Genomic DNA, 16,885 nt, shown 5'->3' with positions numbered 1-16,885 from the left:
GCAGAGATTGAGAAACTACAATCATTATCAGTTATTCAATTTCAAATTCTTGAGTACATCAAAATGGCCTAAGTCATTCATTCATTTATTCCACTAAGATACATTTGGAATCTGCTATGTATGAGGCACTGTTAAATGCTAGGAATAAAGTGGCAATAGAATGTTGTGAAGATAAGACAACTTAAGAGCCTACCCTGAATGTCACTGATCCCCTTTATGCTAAGTTAATGTTATAAATATGTACTTAAAGTTATACAAAAATGTTACTTTTTATTTGTATTCTATATTGCAGTGCCATATAGATGTTTGGGGAAAAAAAAAACAAAAATGGGCCAGGGGTGGTGGCTGACGCACGCCTGTAATCCCAGTACTTTGGGTGGCTGAGGTGGGCAGATCATCTGAGGTCAGGAGTTTGAGACCAGCCTGGCCAACATGGTGAAACCCTGTCTCTACTAAAAATACAAAAATTAGCCAGGTGTGGTATTGCCCACCTGCAGTCCCAGCTACTTGGGAGGCTGAGGCAGGAGAAGCGCTTGAACCCAGGAGGTGGAGGTTGCAGTGAGCCCGAAATCACACCACTGCACTCCAGCCTGGGCAACAGAACAAGACCCTGTCTCAAAAAAAAAAAAAAAAAAAAAAAAAAAACAAGGTTCCACTGAAAACTACTAGATCACAAAATTTAACTCCTTTTAGACTTTAATATGTGGTAATGCAAAAACAATCACATCCCATGCCAAATAAAAAGTGGCTGTGAATTATCAATTTTTCATTATTTCAATTATTTGAGAGATATACCATTAGTATATAATGCACATGTAGCTTGTAAAAATGAGTAAGTGAACAGTGTTACATGACAAAGTACAATGTAAGATTTGCCAGCCAGTATACTCACCTCCCTATTTGTGATTTGATGTTTTCCTGCTCAAGGGTTCTAAGGTTATATAATCAGTAAATTCACACATTTCCTGAGTGTCTTCAGAAACTTTATTTGTTTTAATTTAAGTAAAATAACTGGAAAATAGCAAATTACATTGCAGAGATGCCCCCACATGAAGAAGCAGTGAAAGCCTATCACATAACAGAAAGTCATTAGCTTCAGTGAAGAAGGCAAACAGATCTCTGATATGGACCCAAACTTCCCCTGAGCAAAAGCCAATCAAAACAAAATATGACAATGCTACCTTGATTTTAAAACATGCTAAGTCTGGAACACCCACTGGGTATGACAAGTATTTTGTACGGGGAATGAAGAATATAGAAAATGAAGCTGATGACTATAAACTAACTTCATCAACAGCTCAATTAGATGTTGTCACAGATATACTTCTTAAACATGTTAAAATATATTCTATTTTATTCATTAAACTTTTTGGTGTTCATATGAATGTAACAAAGTAAAAAGTACACTACTGAGGTCCAGTAAGTACATTTACTAGAATGTATCTCTTGATTTTCTAAAAAGAAATTTCGTTTTGAAATACACATTTTAAAATTATTTGCCACTTCTGAGGGCTAATGACAAAGACATTGGCATATGCATTGAAAAACAACAAAAGGGAGACTCCAGAATTTAGGAGATGGTGGTATTAAGAATGTGAGGATGATGGAAAAATCTTTTTCTTATTTTTCATTTTTAAAGTGGGTATATTACTATTATTTGTAAATTTTACAATACATCAAATGAAGACTAAAGATCATATTGCTAAAGAAAAAAAGTAGAAACTAAACATGGAAATTCTGCATAGGCTTTTTCTTATGCTATTAAGAGTTTCAACATTAGCTAAAATTCAACCACTGAGTCTGTAAATTTTAATTTCATTAAGTAGTTTTCAAGCCCCAGTAAAAGAGTCTTCAAGGGGCTTATAATCCTGTTAATTTTTTTTAAAAACCTTACATATTATAAAGCAATTAGTAACAGTATAGGATATAGTACTAATAGATTACCAAACTGTTAGAAAAGAAAGAAAAATATCAGTGTTGGATAGAAGAACCTGAGATGACTTTAAAAAAATGGATCAGGGTTAAGTCCTAAAAATTAGACTTTAGATGGGCTTAAAGAAAGAGAGTATTCTCAGAATAAAAAAATATGAAGGTCATGACGGCCAAAAAAAGCTCTTGATTTGTGTAAGGGATGACAGTGAATAAAATGGTTTACTGTTCCATTTTAGATTTAAACAACTGAATCATTTAGAAGTTAATAATCTTTGGGGTTTTGTTTGTTTGTTTTGTTTTGTTTTGTTTTTTAGACATAGTTTCACTCTTGTCGCCCAGGCTGGAATACACTGGTGCGATCTCAGCGCAATGCAAACTCTACCTCCCAGGCTCAAGTGATTCTGCTGCTTCAGCCTCCTGAGTAGCTGGGATTACAGGTGCCCACCACCATGCCCAGCTAATTTTTGTATTTTTAGTAGTGACGGGGTTTCACCATGTAGGCCAGGTTGGTCTCAAACTCCTGACCTCAGGTGATCTGCCCACCTTTGCCTCCCAAAGTGCTGGGATTACAGGCATGAGTGGTTTCAGTTTTTGACATTAACATTTTTTTAGATACACAGAAGAGAAACCACAAGCATTTGAATTTAATGATACTTATGCCATCATCTTTAAAAGCAACTTCAATTAGTCTGTGACATTTCTAAAACAAGACTAAAATCTTGTTTCCTTCGGAATTGTGAATAAACTTTTTAAAAATCATCTAAGGCCAGGTATGGTGGCTCATGCCTATAATCCCATCACTTTGGGAGGCCAAGGCAGGTGGATCACTTTGAGCTCAGGAATTGAAGACCAGCCTGGGCAACCAACATGGCAAAGCCCCATCTCTACAAAAATACAAAAATTAGCTGGGTGTGGTGGCATGCGCCTGTAGTCCCAGCTACCTGGGAGGCTGAGACTGGAGGATCACTTTAGCCCAGGAAGCAGAGGTTGCAGTGAGCCAAGATCACACCACTGCACACCAGCCTGGATGACAGAGTAAGACCCTGTCTCAAAAAAATAAAAAATCTAGTTAAATTATTTCATACTATAATTTCAGATTTTGATTATCAGGAAGGTATCATTCTCCCTAATAGAATCTGATACTATATGAAGCCATAAGTATTATAAGTGTGAATAAGTGCCCAAGAAAATGTTTTGCCAATTGGAATTACAACCAATGAAGAAAACTTAAAAAAATTTTTAAATTGGAAAAGTCCTTAAAGGATCGCTTGATTAAACCCTACTCAATCTATGCTTTAGTGCCTCAGGGAGTGAATGTTTACTCCATTCAAATTGTCACCAGCCTGGGCAACAGAGCAAGACCCCATCTCTTAAAAAAATAAAAAGGCTTCTTCATTATGAACCAATATTTTCCTTCCTCTAACTTTCATTCATTGTTCCTAGTTCCATCCTCCAGACTGCAATGGAAAAGATATGCTTAATCCTTCTTCCATGTGCCAACCCTTCACGTTTCACAGAATCCCAGATTTGAGTCAGGAAGAACATTAAAGATCATCCAGTTACCCAATCTAAAAAGTATTATCATATACCCCAACTCTTCTTTCTTCCATGCTAAACAACCTCAATGTTTCAATTACTTTGCAACTGTTTCAAGACATGCTTCATTCTGATTACTCTCTTCTCACTACACTGTTTATCAATGCCTACCTTAAAATGTGGCAAACAGAACAGAACTAAGCTAGATGCAGAGTAGAAAAGAATAATCAACTGTTTTGGACAATATGCTTCAAAGTGTAGCTTAAGCAGGTGCTGGCTTTTGGGATAGTTATAATAAACCACTGACTCACCAACTGCAGACAAATAAGGAGACACACCCAGGCACACACCTCTGCTTAAACAAACACACATCTACTGCTGTTAGCCCTCCAAGATTCCCATCTTGTATTTGTGCAGACTTCTGAAAAAAAAATCAACTATAGGCCGGTCTTTATCAAATATTTACACATCAAATATAAAATCTTATAACATATTTCGTAACAAATATTTTCTAAATACAGTCTGTCATTTTTAACTATTAGAAATAAGGCAGTAAGAGTGAAGATCCTGATTCTGTATATATACCAGCATTCCCTTACAATTTTCAGAGTAACTGATAAAAATCTTAAATAGGACATGATAGCTTCTTGAGGCACACCACTAAGAATGTACTGCAGTTTAATTTTAATCATCAAGCTCTGGATATGGCCATTTAAGCAATTACTAATCCACCTACCTATGTAACTATTCAGACCACATTTTCTATCTAGTCTAAAAAGATATCATAAGAGGATGTCAAATGCTATATGTATAATCTTGAGGGACCCTTTCCTCATCTGTAAAACAATAACTTAATGAGACAACCTATGTAAAAGCATTTAATCCAGTGCCCAGCACGTAATTTAAAATCCAATAAATGTAGCAATAATTCTATATATACTATGGCCAGAGTATCTTCTGATATATCTACTATTAATAGTTCACTTACCCCATAAAAAAAGAAGTGAAGCTAGGTGTCATTACTTGTTCTTTGTGAACCCATGCTGGCTCCTAGTGATCAGTGCCTTCTTTTGTTAAGTACCGACAACACGTGTGTTCGATAATCTGTTTAAGAATTTGTTCAAGGAATGACACCAAGCTCTGATATCAGTCTATTATTGTCTGTAACCTTTACTTGTTTTCCCATATTGTACATACTTCAGCAGCCAAAATACTCTTTTATACATAATAGGTCTTCAAAAAAAATGGTTAATTGAATTCCCTTTTAAAAAATCAGTATGAATTTCTTAGTTTTGATCAATATAACATGATTATATAAGATGTGAACATTAGAGAAAGCTGAGTGAAGGGTATATGGCACATGGAAATCTTCTGGACTATCTTTGCAATTCTCCTATAAAGATATATTTCAAAATTGAACATTTTTTAAAAATCAAGATGATCTCTTCCCTCTGACAAATTCTTTCTTCAAATTCCCCAAATATTACCAATCACAATTAGATGTAAATTCTTTCAGCGGCCCTTAGAGCTTTATAATCTATCCTCAGTAGGAGACATGAATTCCAGTAAACAGGAACTCTTATAATACCCCTAACTTATCCTGGGCTACATCAGTGAGTTAGTATTCAGTAAACAATAGTCATTCCCAAATTTTAGTTTTTGAAATAAGGGCCTTAAAAAGAATCTATCCCAGAGCAGGGCGCGGTGGCTCACGCCTGTAATCCCAGCACTTTGGGAGGTCAAGGTGGGTGGATCACAAGGTCAGGAGTTCGAGACCAGCCTGGCCAACATAATGAAACCCCGTCTCTACTAAAAATACAAAAAATTGGCCAGGCATGGTGGCAGGCGCCTGTAATCCCAGCTACTCAGGAGGCTAAGGCAAGAGAATTGCTTGAACCTGGGAGGCCGAGGTTGCAGTGAGCCAAGATCATGCCATTGCACTCCAGCCCGGGCGACAGCGCGAGACTCCATCTCAAAAAAAAAAAAAAGAATATATCCCAAAAGCAAATATCTTTTCCCTAAACCATTAAAATCCTGCAGAAACCAATTAAAATTTCTGACTCTTGTTGCTCAAACCATTTATTTAACAGTGACATTCAAGTCAAGCTCAGAAATATCTTTTATATATGAGACAAATTACTACTATATATTATCATGAAAAACTGTCTTAAAATATTTTTAAAATATGTTTATATTGAGGGTGATTGGTTTTTAAATTAGGTAAATAAAAGTTTAAGTAAATGAATAATTTTATTTGGTTTTTAAATTAGGTAAATAAAAGTTTAAGTAAATGAATAATTTTATTTGCAATTATTCAAACTCAAATTTTCACTGTTAAACAGTAGTCAGAGGAATTCTGCAAAAACTGTAACTGTCAAGCAAATGAATCCTAAAATGCTTAAGAATAAAGTATCTTTCCCCTAAATGTTTTCCTAAATACCTCCAAACAGCTTTCGTACATTTAAAGAGCTTCTTTCAGGTATCATCTGTCTAATTTTCAAAAACTTGGCTTTTCACTTTGGAACAGTACTACAGAATCAGTACTATAAAAGAAGTGCTATTGTCAAAGAACTGATTCAATAATAAGGAGCGCTAAGGCCACTTGTCTTATAGAAAATTACCGCCAAATGCTGCCAGACCCTGCTTTTCTTCCTTCTGGGCCAGTAGCCAGATACGAATCATAGCTAGACCCTTTCTAATTTTTAATACACAAAATGGTACACAATAACACATCCAAACCAGAAAGTATTTTAATGAATGGTTTCCATAATTCATCTAATGTTTTGGCATATATACACACACATTACACACATGCATGCACAAATGTATATATACATACACTTACAAACATATACATATACACACATTTATACACATATACATATATATGCATAGTCTATAATATCTTTAGAAGTATACATAAAAAACTGTTAACAATGGCTGCCTCTGGGACAACTGTTTCTATCTCTGAATTTTGTTATGTTTTTCTAATAACTATTCAAAATTTATCTATTAAAAGGAGAAACAACAATAAAGAACATTAATTCTAGTTAAAATATATTTTACCTTACAAGACATCTGAGGCATTCTTTTAAAAATTGTTTTATTATAAATATTTTAATATCTAATTGTTTATGAAACAATTTACAATGTTTCAACTTCACTTATAACCAAAGAAATACAAATTAAGTAAGATATTTTGCTTATCAAATTGCAAATGTTTTTTTAAAACTAATGTTTCATATTGGCATATAAATTAGCATCTTTCTAGAAAGCAATATGGCAATGTCTAATTTTTTTAAGGTCTTATCTTTTGACTTAATGTTTTTATTCCTATTCTTTAAACAAATCAGGTAGGGAGAAAGATTATGTACTAAGATTTACATAAATGTTATTAGCAGAGAGAATAAATTATTTTAACACATTTGAAATAATCTTATAATAAGAGATTAGTTAATTCATCTTTAATCATTTAATGATCATCTAGCATGTGAGAGGAACCATGTGAGCTTAAGAATTATGTGTGTTCGTATGTTTACTGCGGCACTATTCACAATAGCAAAGACTTGGAACCAACCCAAATGTCCATCAATGATAGGGTGGATTAAGAAAATGTGGCACATACACACCATGGAACACTATGCAGCCATAAAAAAGGATGAGTTCATGTCCTTTGTAGGGACATGGATGAAGCTGGAAACCATCATTCTCAGCAAACTATCGCAGGGACAAAAAACCAAACACCACATGTTATCATTCATAGGTGAGAATTGAACAATGAGAACACTTGGACACAGGAAGGGAAACATCACACACAAGGGCCTGTTGTGGGGTGGGGGGAGGGACAGCATTAGGAGATATACCTAATGTAAATGACGAGTTACAGGTGCAGCACACCAACATGGCACATGTATACATATGTAACAAACCTGCACGTTGTGCATATGTACCCCAGAACTTAAAGTATAATTAAAAAAAAGAATTATGTGTGTATATGTGTGTATATATATGGAGATATGTTTTATTATATATTTAAATGAAGCGCTTTGCCAAAAAACGAATTTTTATGGCCACCAAAACACATGCACAAAATTGTTTATGGTAGCTTTGTTTCTAAGAACTAAACACTGGAAACAGCCCAAATGTCTGTCAACAGAAGACGCAAATAGACACTCGTATAATGAAATAATACAGAGCAATGAAAAAGAATTACTACTACTAACTCAAAAAACATGGATCTCACAGATGTAATGTTCAACACAGGAAATTAGACATAAAAGAATGATTTGATTCCACTTATATGAATTTCAGGAATAAACACAACTAATCTATAGTGATGGGTATCAGAAAAGTGGTAACTTTTGTTAAGCAATGATTAAGAGAGTACAGGAGGGAAGCTTTCAAGGTCCTGGAAATGTTCTCTATCTTGATCTGATTGTTGGTTACATGTTTACATATGTAATTCATTGAGCTGTATACTTATGATTTGTGTACTTTATTGTATATATTTTTTCTTCGAGTCCTATCAAATTTTTTAAAAAATAGAATGGATGGGCCAGGGGCAGTGGCTCACGCCTGTAATCCAAGCACTTTGGGAGGCTGAGGCAGGCGGATCACCTGAGGTCGGGAGTTTGAGACCAGCTTGACCAACATGGAGAAACCCCATCTCTACTAAAAATACAAAATTAGCCGGGAGTGGTGGCACATGCCTGTAATCCCAGCTACTCAGGAGGCTGAGGCAGGAGAATCGCTTGAACCTGGGAGGCAGAGGTTGCGGTGAGCCAGATCAGGCCATTGCACTCCAGCCTACGCAACAGAAGCGAAACTCCGTCTCAAAAAAAAAAAGGAATAGATGGAATGGAAAGTTCCTCTTCCTCCATGCCTGCCAGCAAGAAAGAAAGAAAAGAAGAGATGAGAGGCTTAGATCAAATGATCTTTTAAGCTCCTGCTTTAAAGTTCCACTGTCTTATTAATTCAACAAAAATTTGAGCACCTACTTTGTAAAATGCACCGTTCTGTATGTTGGGGATACAGTATTGACTAAAATGGGTAAAAATCCCTATCCTGGAGGGTCTTATGTTTTTTAATTTTTCATTTAATTTAACTCTTTTTTTTGAGACAGGGTCTTACTTTTTTGCCCAGGCTGATCTCAAACTCCTAGGCTCAAGCAATCCTCCAACCTCGGCCTCCGAGGTAGATGGGACTACAGGCATGCATCACCGTGTCTGGCTCTTACACTTTTTTTTAGTAGGAGTAGAAAGACAATAAAAATCTAGAGTATGTTGGATAGTGAAAAGCACAAAAAAGAAACAAAGCAGGCAAGAAGGATAGGAAGAGTATGTGTGGAAGAGATATTGTCATTTTAAACAAGGTGACCAGTAAAGTTCTCAGATAAAGGATAATACTTTAATTAAGACCTGAAGGAAGTGAGGGAGGGAGACATTTGGATATCTGAAAGAACATGTTAAAGACCTCATGAAACAGTGAGGAGTGTGGCTGAAGGAAAGTAAGCAAGGTAAGATTAGTAAAAGCTGAGATTTAAAAAAAAAAAAAAAAAAAAAAAAAACTTTTCCCAAGTCTTTTTCTCTTTCCACACCATTCCAACTCTTCATTTAAAGACTTAAGTAGAAACTTTTCTATATAGAAATTTCTGTAACCACTAGCCCAGCCCACATTTACCTAATCTTCTGAGCTGCTAAAGTTATACTACTCATGGTTATCTTTATACACTACCTTGCAATTAGATATAAACTGCCTTCCGCTCCCAAACAGACCAAGCTTCTTCATGGCAGTGACTAGATTTTATGCATTTCTGTATTCCTATTAGTTGGCCCATGGTTGGCACTTAAATGATAACTGGTAAGACTGATGCTAATAACAACTCAGCAGGCATAAGATCAGTAAACTGTGGACAAATTTTAAGAAAGAAAAAGAGGAAGGAAAGGAGCCAAGATTAGGGAACCATGTGCTTCAGGCACTGGCGTGTCTCCATGTGTCATGATCCAAAGTCAGGATTTTCTCTGATTGTCCTTAAGACTCTCAGATCCTCAACATTACTTTTATAAAAAGTCATTCTAGGCTTTTGCTTCTTCCCCTTGAGGGGGAAAATCAAGCATCTGGTATCCCTTTCAAGCAATAGTTTTTGTTTTTGTTTTGTTTTGTTTTTTGTTTTTGAGATGAGTCTTGCTCTGTCACCCAGCCTGAGTGCAGTGGCGCGATCTCAGCTCATTGCAACCTCTGCGTCCCGGGTTCAAGCAATTCTCCTGCCTCAGCCTCCCGAGTACCTGGGATTACAGGTGCGCACCACCACACCTGGCTAATTTTTGTATTTTTAGTAGAGACGGGGTTTCACCATGTTGACCAGGCTGGTCTCGAACTCCTGAACTCAAGTGATCCACCTGCCTCAGCCTCCCAAAGTGCTGGGATCACAAGTGTGAGCCATCGCACCCGGCCTTTTTTGTTTTTTTTTTTTTTTTTTTGAGACAGAGTCTAGGTCTGTCGGCCAGGCTGGACAATCTCGGCTCACTGCAACCTCCGTCTCCCAGGCTCAAGCAATTTTCCTGCCTCAGCCTCCCGAATAGCTGGGATTACAGGCATGTGCCACCACGCCCGGCTAATTTTTGTATTTTTAGTAGAGACGGGGTTTCACCATGTTAGCCAGGCTGGTCTTGAACTCCTGACTTCAGGTAATCCGCCCGCCTCGGCCTCCCAAAGTGCTGGGATTAGAGGCGTAAGCCACCGCGCCTGGCCTCGAGTAATAGTTTTATAACACCAGTGTTCACAACCAGCTTAACAAAGAAAATCTTATAGACCAACTAACTGTGTGATCTTCAGCACGCCATTCCACCACTCTTGCATGTGTGCTTCCTCATATGCTAAAGGAAGGAGTTGGATTAAATGGTCTCTAAAGTCCAATCAATCTCAAATTGTCTACTTTAGCTTTTTTGGAAGAACTGAATGGATAAACTTTACAACCTACTTCTTCAATTTACAAAATGAATTAAATATGTTAATAATTTTAAACACTGAATAAGCAGTCATATTCAGAAAACAGTGTAGTATTAGAAAAAGCATAGAGTCTGGAGACAGTCAGACCTACATGTAGTCATAGTCTGCATCTTAGTAGATAATGACGCTGAGCAAATTATTACATGTTTAGGATTTATTTTGAAAATGAATGGCAATGTATGTAAAGCAATTATTAAAGCCTATATAAAAACCTGCATACATCAGCTACTATCATTTTCCAAGTAAAAAGCAGCCAAGGTAAAATATCTACCAAATAATGATGTCCAAGATTTAAAACACCCAAACTAGTTAATATCTCTTCTAGCAATTTTAGAGATAAGGATTAGTAGTTGCCTCAAAATTCTACAAGACTTTTCTGCAAGTTTAACAGTGTAACCATCACCTCTTAAAGTGCGAGAAGTCTTATTTTTTAAACACAAAGCTAAGAACTACCATTCTCATATCAGCTTATGGTCACAGGGCAAGAGAATAAGATACTTTAGAAACTCCCAAATTTTAGGAAAACAGGATAAGACTGAGATTTGAGTTTAACTCACTTCTGACATCATGAACACATCAATCTTGGTACTGAGAGTTCAAACATGTAATGATAGCCAACTATGCATAAACAAGCAACAGGAAGTCAAAAAGTAATAAGACAAATATAAACCTGCCTTTGAGTCCAGGAGGAAAGAGAGACTTAATTACAACACATTAGTAAACACAAGAGAATGAATGAACATGATACAGTGAGTGTATAACACCTAGGGTTGGGAAGAGGGAAGACCAGAAGACTTAAAAAGCAGACAGTAAAGAAAGAAAAAAAAGAAAAAATGGTAACTAAAAAAGAGCTAAAAAAAAAAAAAAAAAAAAGCAGACAGTGCTTACGTTGTATCTTAAAAAATCAGTAGACTTTGCCAGCAAGACAAGAGAAGGAAAGACATCCTAAACAGTGGAGAGAACATATGTGAAGGCTCTGAGTCAGGAAACAGTATGGCTCATTCAGTAAACTGCTCGTATTAGTACAAGTGCAGCTTTAGATTTATGGTGGGGGAAATGCATAAGATTAGTCAGATGATGAAAGGCCTTGTAATGATAGAGAGTTGGGCTGATAAAGTATGGGCTTTAAGAAAGAAGGGCAGGGAGAGAGAGCATCAGGAAGAGAAGAATAGCTAGTGGATGCTGGGCTTTATACCTGGGTGATGGGATGATCTGTGCAGTAAATCACTATGGCACATGTTTACCTGTGTCACAAACCTGCCCATTCTGCACATGTGCCCCTGAACTTAAAAGAAAAGTTGAAAGATAAATAAATAAATCTCAGTAACATTTCTAAGAAAGAAAGAGAAAGAAAAGAGAAAAGAAACAAGAAAAGAAGCAATGAATAGATTTGCACTTCAGAAAAATCACCTTGGCAGTAATGTAAGGATGGATTAAAGGGGGTCAAGTCTGGAGGCAACCACTAGAGACCTCATTCTATATCCAGAGTTAAGTAAGGACATATTATTATATAGATAATCTACTACAGAACCAGGGATCGGAACTAAAAATAATAATGCTTTAACAGATAAAGCTAAATTATCCAAAGAAAATCATTCACCTTCATGAATCTATATTCTGGAATTAAATACTTGCCATGTACCTTTAAAAAGAAGAGGCTTCTAAAATTAGATATAATATGTAAAAATTACATGGAACTAGTTGTTTCTTGAGAACTAGCTACTCTTAAGGTATCTCTTCCTTTTTGTACATACAATACTTCAGACTTGCAACATAAAAACTCGAAGTGTGTGTATATGTATCTTTTTATACACATATTTTATATATTATACATATTATATACATATATGACATATGTATACAACAACATACACATGTCATATATGTATATATTAAAGCAAAAGTATATATTATATATAAAATGTATGTAAGTATAATTCATATATGTATATATGAAAACTGGGGCCCTGAAAGATTAAGGAATTATCCAAGGACACACCATGAGTAGCACAGTGAAGACTGGAATTCATGTCTTATGATTTCCTTTCTAGAAACTGCTTTAGTATATCATATTTATGATTCTAGAACTCTGAATGATAATTCAAAAGACACTTTGGTACTGTCATTTTCAGCAGTGTAATAATGAAACTATAAAATTACTTGTATGGTTCGTATGCTTCACAAGCAAAATATATCTATCAGATGTGTATATGTTTGACAAAAAGAAATTTCCTGAAGTCTGTACCACAATAAGAATACCTATTCCCCCACCCTATTCTCCTCTAGGAAATCTAAAAACTTCCTTTTGCAAACTCAGGAAACAATTAAATTTGATAAAAGAAAGTCCTAAAATTAATTTATCTTTACATAATTAAATATCCAACAAACTTAACATGTTTTAACATTTTACTTAGGTCTATGTCTTTTCTTATTTTGTTGTGCTACCCACCCCACCCTGTACACCCTTATAATTTTCAGATACTTGAAATACCCTTTTCCTTCATTAGTATACACGGGTGCAACTGGCAATACTGACAAAAGCCTTATAAATACTGTACATTTCACCATTTGCATAGTGACTGAAATGTTTTAATTTTAGGGTTTCTCTAACTTGTACTTAAAAGTAATGTCTGCTCATTGAAATAGATTCAAGTAATATAAAACTATAAAATTAAACCGCTCTCTTCTACGCCTCTGCAACTCCCTCCTGAAGAATCCAAACATGGTTAAGTCTGATGTGTATCCTTATAGGCTTTTGTATGCTTACGTAGCACAATCATCTACAAAGAGTCAACATACATTTAACACCTAAAACTCTACTGATTGTAATTTAATCTTTCTTTACTAATTCAGAAGGCAGTTAACTATTTTGCTTGGTTTCTTATTATCACAACACACATCAATCGTATCATCATTCAGGGGTTACTAAAAAAAGAGAGCTGAATCTTAAGTACCTTGTGTATTTCTTCCTTAGCAGTATCACAATTTTTAACTGTATTTATTTGTTTTCTTCCTCTCTCTGGACTTAAAGGGGAAAGTCACATGTCAGCTTTAATCAGTGTACATCCAGCGCTGTGATACCTAGCAGATAATCAAATATGTGTTGACTTATCAGTCTACGCCTTACTTAGAAATGATGAAAGCTGCTTTTTAGAAAAAAAAAAGTTTCTGAAACCTGCTTAATTTGTTCTTTGTCTTTCTCTCAAAAAAAGGAAAAATAAGATCTGCTTACAGGTTTGGGGGCTGTCATTCCAACCAAATATCTGCTCAAGCAATCAGTTGTGATAGCTGTAAATGTCAACCAGGTATTTTGGTCTGAATAACAACAACAACAAAACTTATTTTAACCCCTTCAAAGTGTTAAATATTGCTGTGCGGGATTCCTTTGTTTTTCAAAATGATGTAAAATTCCAAAATTAAGTACATTATCCCTAATCTGTCTGGTTCTAAGATCAGAAAAAATGACATCTTTTTTAAAAAATTGTATCTAAGAGGCCTGGCATGGTGACTCACGCCTCTAAATCCCAGTACTTTGGGAAGCTGAGGCTGAAGGATCACTTGAGGCCAGGAGTTCAAGACCAGACTGGGCAACAGCGCAAGACCTTGTCTTTAATTAATTGAATAAATAAATAAATAAAATTGGTGAGGCCTGGTGGCACATGCATGTAGTTCCAGCTCCTCTACTGGGGGTGGGGATGGGAAGCTGAACTGGGAGGGCTGCTTGAGCTTTGGAGGTCGAGGCTGCAGTGAGCCATGGTAGCGATGCTACAACCTAGCCTGGAAGGCGGAATAAGTCCCTGTTTCAAAAGAAACAAACCAAAAAACAAGAAAAAAAAAAAACTGACACGAAGAAAAAGACTAAGGCAGGCAAAATTATTTGCTTTGGTATACTCAAATTTGTCTGTTAACCCCAGATTACATATTTACAGAACAGCTCTGAGTACGGACTTCACTGCCTGCCACATTAAATTTCATATACAGGCCTCTGTGATAGAGTAACTAACCAAAAGAAATGTCAGGCAAACACATAGGCTTTCTCACCTATACGCTGTTTTTTTTTAACCAATACACATACATACAAGTCATTTTATTTAAATCCCACCTACGCCTACGCTAGTTACCAAAACCTCTGTAATATCCAAGGCTAAATACACTTTTACAATACAATGAAACTGTTAAGCAGAATTCTCTAAAAAAGCTCGATTAACCATCCTTACAGGTCACAGAAAACGCTTTTGCAGAGTTCTAGCTTTGGGATTTCAAATTCCATTGTTTTCTGGAGGCTGAATTTGACGTTATCCCTCTCTACAAATGCTTTTCAAAGGACAGAAAGAAGCCAGACAGAACACGCTTCCCTGCACTATCCGACTCTGCCTAACACTCACTCAGGCAAGACTTCAGAACAGATCTAATCATGCAGGATGAGCAAAGCAGACCACCACCTAGGAAAGCAAGCCAAAATCACAGTCTTCCCCACCCTCAACAGATTCCAGTTGCTCAGGAGCTGTATCCACGCTCAACCTGCGGACACCGGCCTCCTAAAGAACCTGCAGACCAAACGCCCACCTAAGGTGCTGCCACTCTAGCTCCCGGAGCTCCAGCGAGACCAGCGCGCCCCCACAGGGATCCCGGGGCAGAGAAAAGAAAACTGCAGAACAAACGCACTGCTTCTTCAACTAGGCAACAACACCGATCAATCCTCCAACTAAGCATTGAGTAAATCTCATCCAGAGAGAAGGAGACCTGAACAAAAACGTTTCAGGATGCTGCCCAGCCTGCGCGGTAGCACTAAAGCCCTCTCCCGCCCTCAGCGGACCCAGCGCCTGCGGAGCCGCGCCCACCCCGAGAGACTGCCCGGGGGCCAGCTAACTCGCCCCGTCGCCCCCAAAAGACTGGAGACCATGCCAAGTTACCGCCCCGCTCCGGGCAAAGCAGAAACCCCGGCACAGACGCTGGTCGCCGCTACACACCCTCAGCCCCCAACAACCCCCCAAGGCGGCCCCGGCCCCAGCGGAACGGATACATCGCTCTCTCACCCGGAGACACCGATGAACAGACCCCTCTCCCCAGAACCCGGACACACTGCTTCTTCATCCCAGCAATGCGAAACGGACGCCCACGCCCGCTCAAAGAACCCCCAAGACCCCGATGATCTGCCTCCAGAGACAAGGTTTACACCGGTGTAAACCTTGCTAAACTGCATTCTCCGCCCCAAAGAGCTCGGGACCCGGGTAAAAAGACCCCTTGTCCCGGAACCCCGCTACACCACCTCCAAGAAGCTCAAGACCCTGATAAATCTCCCTCGACGTCAAAGACCTAGGACCCCGTGTGCCGCCACCCACCCCTACCCCAAGCCGGAAGAGCCCCCAGGATCCCTAATACATTGCCCCCTCACCTCGGGAGCTCCGGCACCCGCTACACCGCCCTTGGGCGCCCGCGCCCGGATCCCACTGCACCGCCTCCTCGCCCCCCGGACTCCCAAACCCCGCCAAGCCTCGCGCCCACCAGGCAGCGCCGCGCAGCCCCCAGAGCCGCCCCCGTCAGGAGCCCGCCTGCTCCGGCTGCTCCGTGTCCCCGCTCCCCGACCGCTCCTCAGCGGAGACGCGCTCCGGGCTTTCTAACCTGAGCAGCGTCGGAGGGCGAGCAGACACGAGAGCCCTGAGGAAGAGAAGGAGACAGCAGAGAAGGGGTGGCTCAGGCCTGCGGTGCCGCAGCTCCAGCCTCTCGGCAAGGAAGCGCTTGTGTGAGGAGAGCCCTCCCGCTCCGCGCGCAGCCGGGAGACCGAGCCACCGCCGTGCCCGCAGCTCTTCCCGCGAGATCCCAGCCACGGCAAGGGGCGGGGCCACGGCGGGGGGCGGTAGCGGCAGCTCCTCGAGTGACAGTCCTGGCAGCCTGTCGGCTGCAGGACGGGCGGCAGGACTCGGAGTCTACTACGACCAATTGTAAAAAAGGAAAGGTGATTCTCCCCGCCCCTTCTCCGCCCCTCTTCTTCTCCGCTCCTCCTTAATAAACTGTGAGCAAAGGTAGTAGTGACCAGAAGTAGTAGGAGGCAGTGTACTTTCGCGGTAAGGTAGCTGGAATGACGTGACGTGCTTGGCTTGTGTGTGGTCCTGCTAGGCCGCCGTAGATACACCTGGTTTGGGGAAGAGGCTGGTCTTCACACCGGTGTAAACCGAGGTGCGGTTACCCTTGGTTACAGCGCTGCCCGAAGTGCGCAGGGGATTCCCATCTTCCAGGTCGAAGGCCCACCCACTCCGGTTACCCGCGTCTAAACCTCCATTTAATTCCTTTCCCCGATTTGGGCCTCTCCTCCCTCTCCACCTCAAACAGGGCACCATTGTTAAGATGCCCATGTTTTCCAAACCCCAACCCAGGACATCTGGTCTGACAAAGGACTCGTCTGATGACT

General features: G+C 39.0%; 1 protein-coding gene across 2 annotated transcripts in view; it reads right to left on the bottom strand.

The window, feature by feature from the left end:
• The window catches only part of GLCE (glucuronic acid epimerase), a 111,549-nt gene extending 95,242 nt beyond the window's left edge, over window positions 1–16,307 (bottom strand). The window contains exon 1 of one of the 2 annotated variants that reach the window (XM_003818531.5): window positions 16,099–16,307. The gene's annotated coding sequence lies outside the window, so the exon portion shown is untranslated. The remainder of the gene's footprint in view (window positions 1–16,098) is intronic. The other variant, XM_024925721.4, reaches the window with a different exon arrangement.
• Between the last annotated feature and the right edge of the window lie 578 nt (window positions 16,308–16,885).

Source organism: Pan paniscus, chromosome 16 (assembly GCF_029289425.2).
Source record: "Pan paniscus chromosome 16, NHGRI_mPanPan1-v2.0_pri, whole genome shotgun sequence".
Lineage (NCBI taxonomy): Eukaryota > Metazoa > Chordata > Mammalia > Primates > Hominidae > Pan > Pan paniscus.
Note: the sequence above shows the minus strand (reverse complement) of the source record. Positions and strands in the feature narration are given on the sequence as shown.